We start from the raw sequence: 12948 nt of genomic DNA on the forward strand, positions 1-12948 counted from the left end.
TGAATGGGTAGAGGCACTAACAAATGACAGTTCAGCAATTAAAGCTGAGAAGATCACATTGCTAAACGGAAGATCTTGCTCCTCCTTTTGGTGTGCCTCCTTTTGCAGCTTCCCCCAGCCCCTTTAACTCATGTTCAACTGGGTACTCAACAATCGCTTCCTGGCAGCAACTGCTTTTCTGCAAATGTGCAGTTACCCTCAGTTTCCTTATACTTTCCCTATGCCTTTTCACCACTCCCCTTGGCAGCTGAAAGATGCAAGGAAGCTGACCAGGCAGGGCACACACTCCAGTCAGTCATGAGAGCACACTTGCCGAAAGACTGCCACATACAATAATGCTCTGGATTTGTGCCTTTTTCTGGGGCCAAACCCACTAACGACAAGGCTGGCTGTCTTGCTCCCATGTGCCACTGGGGCTTCAGTGGTGGCCTGCAAGGGGGAGATACAATCCTCACAACCCGTGATGACATCAATCATGACAGTCCGCTGTGGATCGAGCAACCCCTGGGTTGTCAAGATGGCTTGTTTCTGAAAAATAAGCCACTTTGTGAGAAGTGGTCTTACTTCGGATGGTAGAACAACCCACTCCGGCTAGTTACCCACAAAAAGTTGTCATTTGTGTATAGCAGGCTGAAGCAAGTGATTTAATTTGCCAAAGACAAAAAACAATACTTCATTTTAAAGCATATGCTTTGCATGAAGCAGAAAGATCGAGATTTAAGCCCTGGCAAAAAGACCAGGTAGTAGATGGTGGGAAAGGCCAAACTAAACATTCCTGCAATTCCAAAGGAGCTAGCTGTGATTTTTTTTTTTTATTAGACAGAGGAGGGGTAAAATCTTAATCCTCCTCTTCCAAAATGCCCAATATTTGCTTACGAGACAGTAAGTAAAAACAGCATGCATGATTCCACTCTGCATGTTGAAAGGAACATTAAGCTTGGCTCAAAAACCAAAAACTGCAGAAAAGCTCTGCTAGTCAGGAATACTGCCTCAGCGTTGGTATCTCGCTTGATACTGGATCAAAACATTTCAAACGGCCATGTAGAAAGCATCATCGCTTGTTCTCCTGAAACTCACTTTGTTTTAAGTCATGAGAGTCTGAGGCAAACACAACCCTTTTCCAGCTTGTTCTGAATCCATGTGTCTTGCCCTAAATTATTGTAATGATTACACCGTGAGCCACCCAGAGAGCCTTCTGCCTATGGGGCAGCACACAGATGCCATAGATAAATAAATGTATATCTATTTGTGCTTTCTTCAAAGAAGAAGAGGTATCTATCAGCACGTTTCTGCTTCTGCAGATTATTGTTCCAGTTGGACCTGAACAATATTGTAGATCTTAACAGTGCTTGGATCATTCTGCTGGGGGGAAAGATTGACTTGTTGTTCCTCTTCTGCTTTTTCTTTTACATCGCGTTTACCCTCAAACACACTTATAAAGTGTTTGTAGTAGTAGCAGTTCAATATATTGATTTCTTTAAAGTGTATACTGTGCCATTCAACCCCCAAGGGCCCCCCTAAGTGTCTTACAACAAAAGTTTAAAGAAGCAGAGTATAATCCTAGAGGGAGCTCGCCACGCAGTCCTGGGCATGTTACTCAGAAGCGGATCCCACTGGATGTAGCACCCAGAAAAGCATGCCTATGGCCACAGCGCTGCATGGAGCCTTACTGGGCAGGTGGGAACCTTTGGGAGAAGGTGCAGTGAACAATCCTGTGCAAAGTATTAAAGAAATCCTGGGGATCATGGGGCTAAGGGTTCGAGCCACCGCACAATCCCACAGCCAGTTGCCACATGGCAAGGCACAGGAAGGGCTTCCTTGGAGAAGTTCACCGGTGCTTTTGGAAGGTCACGCTCAGAACGCAGCTCCAGTAGGTGGCGCTCTAAGATCTTTATTGCATCATGAAAAGCACATACCTCCCATCTAAAAAGGCAGAAAGGGGCAAACAGAGTCAGGAAATCGGGACGCTAGAAACAGCCCTACTTTGATGAAAAACCAAACCAGGCAAAATAAAACACGTGCAACTGAAGGGTGGTGAGTGTGTAGCCAAGCAACTCTGCTGTGTAATGGACAGCCCGACAAGGCAAATGCTCTGATCGCTGGGTCACACTGCTCAGCTTGCCCCCACTTGGTACCCTCCAGAGGTATAGGCCTCCAGCTCCTAGCATGTCCTAGGCAGCTGTGTCTGAAGGGCACCAACATCAGTATAGCAGCGATAGCTGTTGCTGCTTGTTGGGGTCAAGACATCCAAGCAAATCCCAGCAGAGGCGGTAGGATTTTTGCAGCATGTGGGCAGCCTGGGGGAAGCCAACATCTCCTGAGTGACCACTCCTTGGCTGAGCTCTTGCAGCCAAGCCATGAGGCCTGCCTCCCAGGACACGCTGCAGCAGATGAAGAATGGTCAGGGGAAGGTATTCAGCCGCTGGTTCCCCCACTGGGGTCCGCCAGCACGTGCAAGGCACCGGGACAAAAGGATTGATTAGGCTTCTCAGCATGAGACCGGAAACTTTCTTAGCCTTACCTAAGAAGATCAAGGATGGAGCACTTCCATTCCCTTGCACTGTAACTCAATGACATCCAGTATGAGATGGATTTTCCTCCATTTCACGGAAGACAGAAAAGCATGTCCTGGGAAATGGCAGCAGTTCAGTGTAGTTCACTCCTTTCCCCTCTATACAGAACTGTGGATTCAACTTTGCAAGAAAAACATGATATAGGTGAAATCATTATTTATGTATTATATTTCTATACCACTTAATAGCCAATATTCTATAATGCTCCCCACTGAAACCTTTTTGTATATTTCCTGATCAATGGTGCAAATCTGACCACTAGGCCATGTTCATTTACAATTACAGGCCCGGCCTTGTTCTCACAAAAAAACAAAGTAGAAAACAAAAATGGTAAGCAAGGTTTGATTGTTACTGGGTCAAAAATATCCAGTGTCATTCTTTTTAATCGAATTGTTGGGAATTTTTTTACCCATTGGTTTTTTAATCCACTTCTGCTATATTGCCTGTCTTCACTAATTTGGGCCTTACTTGGGCATGATTCTACGTGTACGTAAGCACAGAGCAACAATCGTATTTAGTGTGTGTCTTTGCACCTGTGACTTTAGTCAAAGAACCTTTAAGAATTTTCAAAAACCAGAAACTGACTCTAGACAGTATCCTTTTCAAGAGAACTGTTTTTGATTGGTAGATAACTCATGATTATCAAACGCGGTTTTTTTTATATAAGCCAAAATCTAGCACTTGAACTAAGAGATTTAATGGTCACTATGCTATTTTTTAAGAGATAAATGTAGTATTTCATTTATGATGGATGTGTGGAGATGTTTTAAATTAAATTTAAAAATCTGATTTAAATGACACTGATTTGATTGTTAAATCTGATTTTAAAGTCTTTTTTTAAATCCTTTGTTTTGTAGCCAAATGATATAATGGACAGGCATCTGTATTGTGATGGGAACCATCTCTACTTAAAGTGCAATCCTGTGCAAGTTATAGACAGAAAGGAAGTTGCAGGCTCTTTTTCCAGCACAGCTTAAGATTGCTTCCTTAGGCTTTAAATAGCATGATTTTAAGCACCTGAACAGTAATCCTTGTTTGCTGCTACAGCCCAACCTGGATATTTCTGTGTGATTTCTCAAATCGAAGAGTTGCAGGGATGTAACCTTATGAGTCAAGTAGGGCTGCTTATAGAGATGTTACTGACCAACGTTGAATTTTCCCTTCTGCCCTTCTAAAGGGGGGAGGGGGGTGCGTTTCATTTTTCGCAGTTTTTGAGACATGTCTGAAAAGATCACTGCCCTGTTCTACAGTTTAGAAAACATAAAGCCACTTCCCGCAGAGAGATCCTGCAAAGGCTCAGAAGCACACTAAGCTTGCAACAGGCAGAGCAGCAGCGGGCACTCTGCCCGCACTTCTCAAAGGCATTCAGAGAAAAGACCCCACGCTTGGCAGATGCTGAGCGGGGGAACAACAGAACAAGCGCAGTTCACGGCAGCAGCCTCATTAAAGTCGACGGAGGAAATCCAAGGAAGGCCGTGCAGTTTCTCCGAAGCACGAGGACTTGCGCCGCAAAGATCTGACGCTACCACGAGTTGCCGCGAGGGGTGGCCATCTTTTACATTTCCGGTCCCATTAGTTCTGTTTGAGCGCCACAATATAATCTGCTCTGCTCGAGGAGCCCCCCGACCCCAAAATGGCTTCTGGGAGGCACGGGTAATCCGAGCGCACATTTTGAAGCGGGCGGCCCCGCGGCTCTGTGCAGTCGCCGTGTCAGTCCTCTGAAGCGCGGCACTTGCCCTCTCGCGTCGGGAAGCCTGCAGGGCCATCCCTCGTCCCCGAACCGCCGGCGGGGCTCAAACATGGCCGCTTCCCGCCCATGACCCGTCCCGAAACTCTCTGATCCGCCTTGACTCGAAATCCCCCGCGCAGGCGAGCGAGACATCTCTAGCGGAACATTTCGATTGCACCGCTGCAAAGGGGGTTTGCAAAGGCGTTGCAGCAGGTGAAGCGCATTCGTCTCTTTCTTCTACCTTTTTTAACGTTGCAGTTTACCTTGAGGCGACGCAAGGTGCCCGTCGGGGCTCCCGATTGCGTGCCTGTTGTTGTGTTCTTATCCTGAGCCGTTCGTGCTTCTCGCCCATTTCGGAGCAACTGGTGCTTGACGCGCGATTTGAATGAATAGGGACCGCGGCGGCTCGCTTGTTGCAGTTGATCTCCGCGGAAGCGATGGCGAACGCCGCCTGCACGCTGAAGCCGAAGCCGCAGGGCGATGCAGCCCGTGGGCTTCTGTTGGCAGGGGCCGCAGGGGGATCGCTCTGCCCTGCCTTTGCTTGCTTTTCGGAAACGGATCCTGGGACCCGCGCGCAGGCTGGAGGAACGTTCGAGCGCGCAAACCGAACGCGAACCCGGAACCTTCCTTCCACTGGCTGCTTTTCTATGCTGCTAGCCCGTCAGGCGCGGTGGCCAAGTGGTAAGGCGTCGGTCTCGTAAACCGAAGATCGCGGGTTCGAACCCCGTCCGTGCCTCTAATAGGACTAAACGACGTCGCGACTTGCTAAAGAGGGGGATGAAAAGGGATTCCCTTTCACAAGCCGCTTTTTGTTTTCCCAGAGTCGGCTTCTTTCACTGAATTAAAAAAAAAGCAAAAGTAAGTGAAGTCGGCTGCGGGCTGCCACACTATACCATCGGCCTGCTCCTCCCTGGGGAGGTGCTAAGACGCGCGCACAAGCCTATCTCAGCAAGGATGCCCGCTGTCTAGTTCTTGAGGGGTCGGAGCTTTGGAATCGACCCCGCAAGAGGCTTCGGCTTGCCAGATCAGCCAGAAAACAGCCCCTCCCCGGGGAAGCAGCTTGGCAATAGATGTTCCTCCGGAAAACAGGGTTGCAAAGGATCGTATGTGTGTAGGTGGAGGATAGAGTTATGATGAGCGATTTTTAAACTGCTCCGGTTAGCTTTAGAAAAGAGCCGCCTGGCTGTAGCCTCCAGAACATGGCTGTCAACACTATTGCGCGCAAAGGCGAATAGCCTCGCAAAGAAGAGATTGCGGCAAAGCACTGAAACGTGTGGACTCCCCTTTTTCCTCCCTCCGCGGCGTAGAAGAAGCGAGGGGTCGCGCCGCTGCCTCGCTCCGCGTTGCAAACCCCGCGGGGCCCTGCCCCCATGTCATGCCACGGGATCTTCCCAGCTCGAAGGGACCCCCCGAGATCGATCCAGAGAGCGATCGGATGACATCCCGCTCCTTTGCCAGGCGTCCGAGAGAACCCGGCGCTTGCTGCCGGATCAGAGGCGGACGTGCATGCTCCAAGCGGCAGATCAGTAGAAGGGCCTGGGGCTGCCCCCCCGCCTGGGACCTGGGAATGCTCAGGACAGGGACGCTTCGCTTTCGCCAAGCGGGGCACGGCGATGGCCGCCCCCTCCCTCAGCGCATGCGAAGAAAGCCGCCTCGGGGCTTGCAGAGCGCGCCGTGTGGCTGCCTCCGCCTGCAACCCTTAGAGGGCCACCCGCAGCCCCTGCAAGCCGGCGAGAGCCTCCTGCGGAAAAGAGCTTTCCTTGCAGCCGTCGAGAAAAGCGGGAGGGCGATTTCGATCTGGAACGCTGATCGGTCGCCCCCTATTAGGAACCGCGTCCAGACAGCACGCCTGAGCCCCCAGCCCTTCTTTTGCTGGTTTGCCTCCCCCAGCCCTTCTTTTTTTAAAAGGCTATTTATGGAACTAAGAGGTGAATTGGATGTAGATGTACGTGGCGGAAGGTTGTCGGTGGCAAGGCGGCCTCTTCCAGGAGTTCCAACCATGACGCCCGGATGCACTTGGAGGATACAACGTGCAACATAAACATCTCAAACCCATGAGTGGAACACAAAAGTTACAGAAGGGGGAGAACTGCTGTGCTTCCCCCCACACCGCCGCCAGTGGTGGCGGCTTTGCAAGCTGCTTGGAAGCTGCTGTTGTAAACCCCCTAGATCAAAACATCTTGGCCCGCTTTTGCACTTATAACATCTACATGAGGGGCAGAAAACGGGGAGTCTGAGGCTTGTTACTAGGGAGAGGCCAGTATCACCACCTCTTGTTTAGTGACTCAAGTGCTCTTAAAGCCGGGGATGGGGGTAATAGCTGATTTTTTGACAGGACCCAGAGTCAAAAGAATCTAACCCTAACAAACATGTCGAGTTGCTAATATTTTAAATAATAAAAAATGCTATTTTCATCCACTCTGAATGATATGGAGGGTGTATCTACAAGTCAGTTATGTTTCTTTCATATAATTATTGTTTCATTTCTGTACTCTCTGAGCAGCTTACAGCAATTCAAAACCTATGAAACACAGAGACAATAAAATACAAATGCCATGCAAAACTGCCTAAATGTTCAACACACAGATTTTAAAGCAATTTAAGGATATGGTCCAATTTCCCCCCATTTCTTGATATATGTAAGCATCTGAACTCCATGGCTTGCATGAATCCAGTGCCTTGAGCGAGGTGTTGTAGCAGCTGTGTTTGCTACCGCTGTGTCACACATGCTGCATTTCACCTGGACAGCCACCTTCAGCCAGGGAGATGAAGTGTTGCAAAGAGGGAGAGAGAAGGAGGCTGGCTGGGGTGCCCTCTGTGTGCAACCCAAGCCCTTGACCCAGCCTTTCCCCTCCCTGCCCTCCTCTCCAAAGCCAGCTGGTGGCCTCTGAAGGCAGCAGACGTTCTTCCCGGACCACCCAACCTGGGTGAGGGCAGGTTGAGTTTCAGAGCCCCAGCAATGAGGTCGCAGGACTGTGGAGGTGGGATTCTGGATAGTCCTATGTCCTCCCAAACAGTGTTGGAGGGGATAGGGAGGCATCCTAAGCAGCTGAAACCATTTCCGTTAGTAATGGTCATAACAGCAGATTGGTTAAAAGAGCTGACATGTCCCATCAGGTCTTATTAAAACCTGGTACTGAAAAGATGGCAGTGCTGGCACCAGGCAGGCATCAGTGGGGAAATCCTTCCATAATCGGGGTCACCACTGAGAAGGCCCTCTCCCTTGATGCCACCTTTCAAACCTCCGTTGAAGGTGATGCTCAGGGGAAGGTCTCAGATGCAGATGGTATTGTCGGCCCCTGCGTTCTTTCAGGTAGTGTGGTCCCAAGCCACGTTGCAGTTCTTTTAACACAGACTACTGGGATAAAGACAGTTTAAACAGCCTGAAGGAATAAATGGCAACCCCAAGGGAAATTGAGAGAGGGCCCAAGTTAGTTGTCCCTCAGTGGAGCTGATAGAACAGCCTTTGCTTTGCTCCACAGCCTCAAACTTGCATTTCAGAAAGGTGACTCAGCAGATCAACCCAAAGCTCAGGTGACTCTGATCTTCTGGAAGTGAGCCCAGAACTTGCCTGCGATTTCCCTCTCCAACTTCACCACTGACTAATACAAAACTATGTTATATGTGCAATGGAGCCTTGAGAAATATGAAACATTATATGATTCCCACAGCTGGAGAGGCAAAAGTTAATGTGGAGAGAATAGAAGTGGCCATGAGCTTTTGGTTTTATTGCCCCAAGGCTGCAGAAATGTACTGCAAAAATGGAGGTGCACAGTTTTGCTACATATATGTATTTATTACATTTCTTTGCTGCCCAATAGCTGATGCACTCGGGGTACTTCTCAGCAATTAAGCCATAAGTGACACTCACAATAATACACTTAACAACAACAAACTTTATTGGCCTAATAAAATACACTATAAAGCAGCGGTTTTCAAACTTAACACAGCTGGGGACTGGTGAAAACAGAAAAACCACCTTGGGGACTACTGAGGCAAAACAAAAAGCACCATACACATAATACAGTATTCTGTGTTTTAGTTTTGAAACACAATGCTGAAGGAGGGAGGGAGGGAGGGAGGGAGGGAAGGAAGGAAGGAAGGAAGGAAGGTTCTCCAAAACAACCAGAAATAAAAAATGCCAACAAAAGAATAAAATACTGAAAGCAGTGCAGTGTGGCTCCCAGCCACCTCCCACTGAGCCATCTCTCCCTGCTTCCCCACCTCATCCCGCAGCACCAGCGCATCCCCTGCAAAAGCAATGCCAACCAAGGAAGAGGTAGTGGAGCACAACCAGTCCGTGGTGAGTGGGATGCAGGATGTGGCCCCCCATGGACGAGCAGGAAATCCCCTGCAGGCTGGTGCCAGTCCAAGGACTGGTGGTTGAAAACCACTGCTACAAAGGTGTAAAAGAGAAGTAAAAACCACAGTAAAACACAGGAGGCCCTACAACGATTTAAATTTTTACTACATTTTCTCCCACCCTTTCACCCAGGAAGCTCAGGACAGCTACTGACGCACACACCTTACATTACCCTTGTCATTACGTAGTCAGCTAGCTAGGGGTGTTGCTAGGCTGGGCCTCGGGGCTCCCAGCTCAGCATCATTTTCCCAAGGCCCTGGATCTATTCCCTCCAACCCAGAATAGAAGGGTGCCTACATTTAATTGCCATCTGGGGAGCAATTGCCCAGTGGGATTGTTGATGGGGCAGGAAGGGGGCATCTCTTCATGTGTGGGAAGACATGTGCACACAGACAATCTGTCCCTGTACCGGGCCATTAAGATGGTGGGGACTTTTTCCTATTGGTTTAGGAAGAACTGGGGTCAAGTGCAAATCAGTTGAAGAATGTGTTTTATTGGGAATCATTTGAATGAGAAATTAATTGGCTAGTTTTACCTCTTGTGAAAATTAAATGAATCCTAGTGATTATTTCTAGATTTGCCTGTATCAATCAACAAATGCAGATTTTATGTAAACCTTCTGTCAATGGCACTTCAGTGAGTGTGGAGAAATGACCCTTTAGTGCCAAAACAGAATGAAATAAAGCAATTCCCATCACCACAACTGGTAATCATGTTCAGCATTTGCATAAATGCCTGCATTATATTTGTAACCTGTGGTACAAATATAATAATATATGAAAGAATGGACACATCCCTACCTTTTAGTGGTTCCTGAAATTTCTGCATCCTGGGCAGGTGCCCCACCCTACCTAATGGTAGAGATCCCCTCGTTGCCATGGCTGATGGTGTGTACTACCAATTTTAGTGCATTGGGGGTGGGTGTTATGGAGGTGCGCAGAATCAGAGTGCTACTTGATCAGGGGAAAAACAGTCTGGCCTTCTCAAATTGATGTACAGAGACCAGCAAGCAAAGTGTCCATGGCACTGAGGCCAATATGATCCTTGCTCTTGTCTGTACAACAAGCTGTAGCTAAATGCAACACCGCTAGGCTGTTGACCCAGCTGGGGAACTACTCTCCGTGGGGAACTACTCTCCCTTGTAGTTGGCTTGTGCCCAACAGCTGCCCTCCGTGAACGCAAAGGCTGCGAACACGATGAGAGTCCTGCTGGTGGCCTTTGCTTCCTTCGCCTCTGCCCATGCTTTCAGCTTCCACAGGGGCAGCTGTGTTCAGCTGAAACCAGACACTGCACTAAATACACAGTATGTGGCCGGTTCTCACCATTTTGTTCACCTAAGTGTAAGCCTGAGCCCACCCTGACCTGAATCAAGGCCACAGTGCAGAGGTGGCGGTTTAAATCTTCCCACCCAGCCATGTTTCCCCCTCTCCAAATTCCTTCATCCCATGCTGCCGGAAACATAAAGGTGAGCAGATTTCTTCTGAACAGAAGTGTAAGAATGGCACTGTGTGGCATAAACACAGCCCTTCATCAGATGCATCACCTCTTTTGTTGGCTACTGTACAAATGGGGTAGAGCCTTTTTGGCTTGAGTGTAGCAAAGGCAGAGAAAGAAGGGGGCTGCATCTGCTTACACATGAGGAGGTGGAAGAGGAGGAGAGAGGTGGGAAGGGGAATTCTTCCAGCCAAAAGCAAATGGCCAGTACTCCCAAACGATTCAGATCCAAGTTTCTAGATAATTTAGAGTGCGTGTTCTGTTAACTTTAGAGTGCGTGTTCTCCAGGAAATATCCTTCAGAGGGGTCACTGGTGCTTACAGATGAAGGGTGTTTCCTTAGACAGAGCATTTTATTGCAATGCATGGGCGAAAAGATGCTGTCAAGACAAAGACTTCTTCCATTTGTAATTCTCCCACATTTTCTCGCTGCTGCTTTTACCTTCTTCCCCACTGGAAAGGAAAGCCTCATTAAGGAGCAAAAAACCAAACCAGTGCACAACGCCTTCCGAGTTGTTTCGTCCATCGATGCACCTTTTTATACACCGACCCCCTTGTGGGGAAACTGTGGTACAACGTTCCTTCGTATAACAAAGAGTATTAAACTTGATGAAAATTACTGTGACATCAGGAATCCATTGCAATGGAATATATGCAGGCAGCCACATTCTGTTAAACAGAAAGGCCATCTTTTATTCATTCATTCATAACTCCATTTAGAACTGGGCTTCTATGGCTGGAGCAGATGACTTCATGGCTTCTGTCCAGGGTACTTTAAAGACTTCCTTTTCTCATATCAGTCTGTCCACTTTCTGAGATCTGATGGAGAAGCCCTCTTTTGTGCTCCATCTATGAAGGATGCCTATTGGTTGGAAGAAAAGAAAGGGCTTCTCAGTAGCTGCACCCGAATTATGGAATCCTCAGCCCATGCCGCTTCTGCCCATTAATGAGCGTATCTGTTCCTTGGCTTGTGTCTTGTGGGGCAGCTCATGAACATCATGTGGCAAAAGTTGTTATTTATTGCACCACTTTGTATCTCATCTTGCTTCTTTTATATTGTGGTTTTATTCTGAAGTTGTGGTTTAACCACTGTAAGTTGCCCAGAAGTTAATATCTTGGTTGGGCCGTTCATGGCAAAGTCAGGAAAAGGACTCAGATCTCTCAAGGCCCAGTGAACAAGACCAGCCCAGGAGTTCTGCGAGAGAAATATATTTAGTAATCCTATTTTCAATATGCACAGGGTGTTTTTTTCTTTTTAAAGCATTTAAACACTTTAAAAACAAGCAGACAATCAGGTCTGCTATAAAGAAGATGCTAAAGGGAGGAAGAGGCATATGCATCTAAAAAAATCCATCAGATACATCTCTGTATCACTCAACTTATAGTGGCTTATCCAAAATCTAACAAAAGGAACCCATATTAAATTTTTAATATCTCTAAATAGATTAGCTGTGCTGTACGTGTTTATTCTGAAGCGTCACTGCATTCCATGAAGCTTACTTCCTAGAAAGTGTCTGTAGGATTGCAACATTAGTCTCAACCGCACAGATGTTGCTAATGTCACTAATTTAGTTCAATACCACATTAAACCTTTCTATCATTGATTTAATCCTAATAGATGTTTCCAGTTTAAAGGCTTCCAAGATTCTTGTTGATGATAATGTATTACAAATGAATTGCATGTCTGATGTAGCTACGCTATCGTTGGTTACCTGGTAACAGAAAACACCCTCTCTGTGTATCTTGCCTTCAGTTACATTTATCAGATATTTCCTCATGTAGTATCAGCCCACTGGCATACAAATTAGTAAAGCTGCAATCCAATCTAGATGCCAGAGACCCCTCAGGACTGGGACGTTTAGGGGATCTTATACAAGAGAGAAGGAATCTCTGTGCCCTCCTGCCCTGCAAGACATGTAGACAGCTGATTTTGGCCGTCCAAGTTTCATACCTTGGAGCAGGAACACGGGAAGGATGCTAAGGTGCCACCGGGTTACTCTGGTGATGACCTCTTCCCTTCCCAGCCTCTGGAATTCAACCCACTCTTGTGACCTCAAACATGCAGCCGGTGCTGTTGCTTCCACACTGGCCTCCGTTGTGTGATGATGAATGCAGCCCAAGCTCAGAGGTCCAGCAATGAGGTCTGAGCATTTCCAACCTCATAGCGGGGTCTGCAAAAGACCCTGTGGCCAGCTAGATCTTATCCAATGGCCAGAGGACTGCATTGCCCATGTATATTTCCTTTGAGTTTTCTCCAGGGTCAAATAGCCCTACTGCAGAGTTTTATGCCGATTCCTTTACAGAGGTAGACATGGATAAACGGCTGAGGCCAGAGTAAAAACAGTCTTCCATCACTTATTGTGTAATAGCAATCCCCGTTATAAAATGAAATTTGAGAAAGAACGTGGATTGCTCCCTATTCTGCGGTCCATCATTAATCAAACTGGCTGCCCGTGCAGCTCAGTGCAGCCTTGGAGTCCTGGACTTGTCTTTATCATCAAGGGACCAAGAAATTGCCTTAAAAATGCTACAGACGGCAATATGTGAGCTTCTATATTTGCTTGGGGGAACGAAGTAATGTGGAGATTCCTTACTGATTCAGTGCATGGTTTCTCCAACTTTTGCACCACTTGAGGCCCAGGGAACTCCTGGAATTTGACCTTTTTGGTTTTACATGAGATGGGGCGGGCGGGGGGAGCAAAGCACACTTTCAGTTCTGTTCTGCAGCAACAACTGAACTCAACAAGGCATGTCTGCATTCCAGTTGAAACGGCAGAAACAAAGCCTCAT

At 47.6% G+C, this 12948-nt stretch overlaps 1 long non-coding RNA gene and 1 other non-coding gene across 2 annotated transcripts in view; one reads left to right on the top strand and one right to left on the bottom strand.

The window, feature by feature from the left end:
• LOC123019289 overlaps nt 1–4919 on the bottom strand; it is a 32690-nt gene extending 27771 nt beyond the window's left edge. The window contains exons 1-2 of the long non-coding RNA XR_006413897.1: nt 4566–4919; nt 2522–2693 (exon numbers count right to left, since the gene is read on the bottom strand). This is a non-coding gene — a long non-coding RNA (uncharacterized LOC123019289). The remainder of the gene's footprint in view (nt 1–2521; nt 2694–4565) is intronic.
• A 47-nt stretch (nt 4920–4966) lies between these two features.
• On the top strand, nt 4967–5038 carry TRNAT-CGU. The gene has a single exon. It is a non-coding gene; the product is annotated as a tRNA-Thr (tRNA).
• The last annotated feature ends 7910 nt before the right edge of the window (nt 5039–12948 follow it).

Source organism: Varanus komodoensis, unplaced genomic scaffold (assembly GCF_004798865.1).
Source record: "Varanus komodoensis strain SLA01 unplaced genomic scaffold, ASM479886v1 scaffold12, whole genome shotgun sequence".
In the NCBI taxonomy this organism is placed as follows: domain Eukaryota; kingdom Metazoa; phylum Chordata; class Lepidosauria; order Squamata; family Varanidae; genus Varanus; species Varanus komodoensis.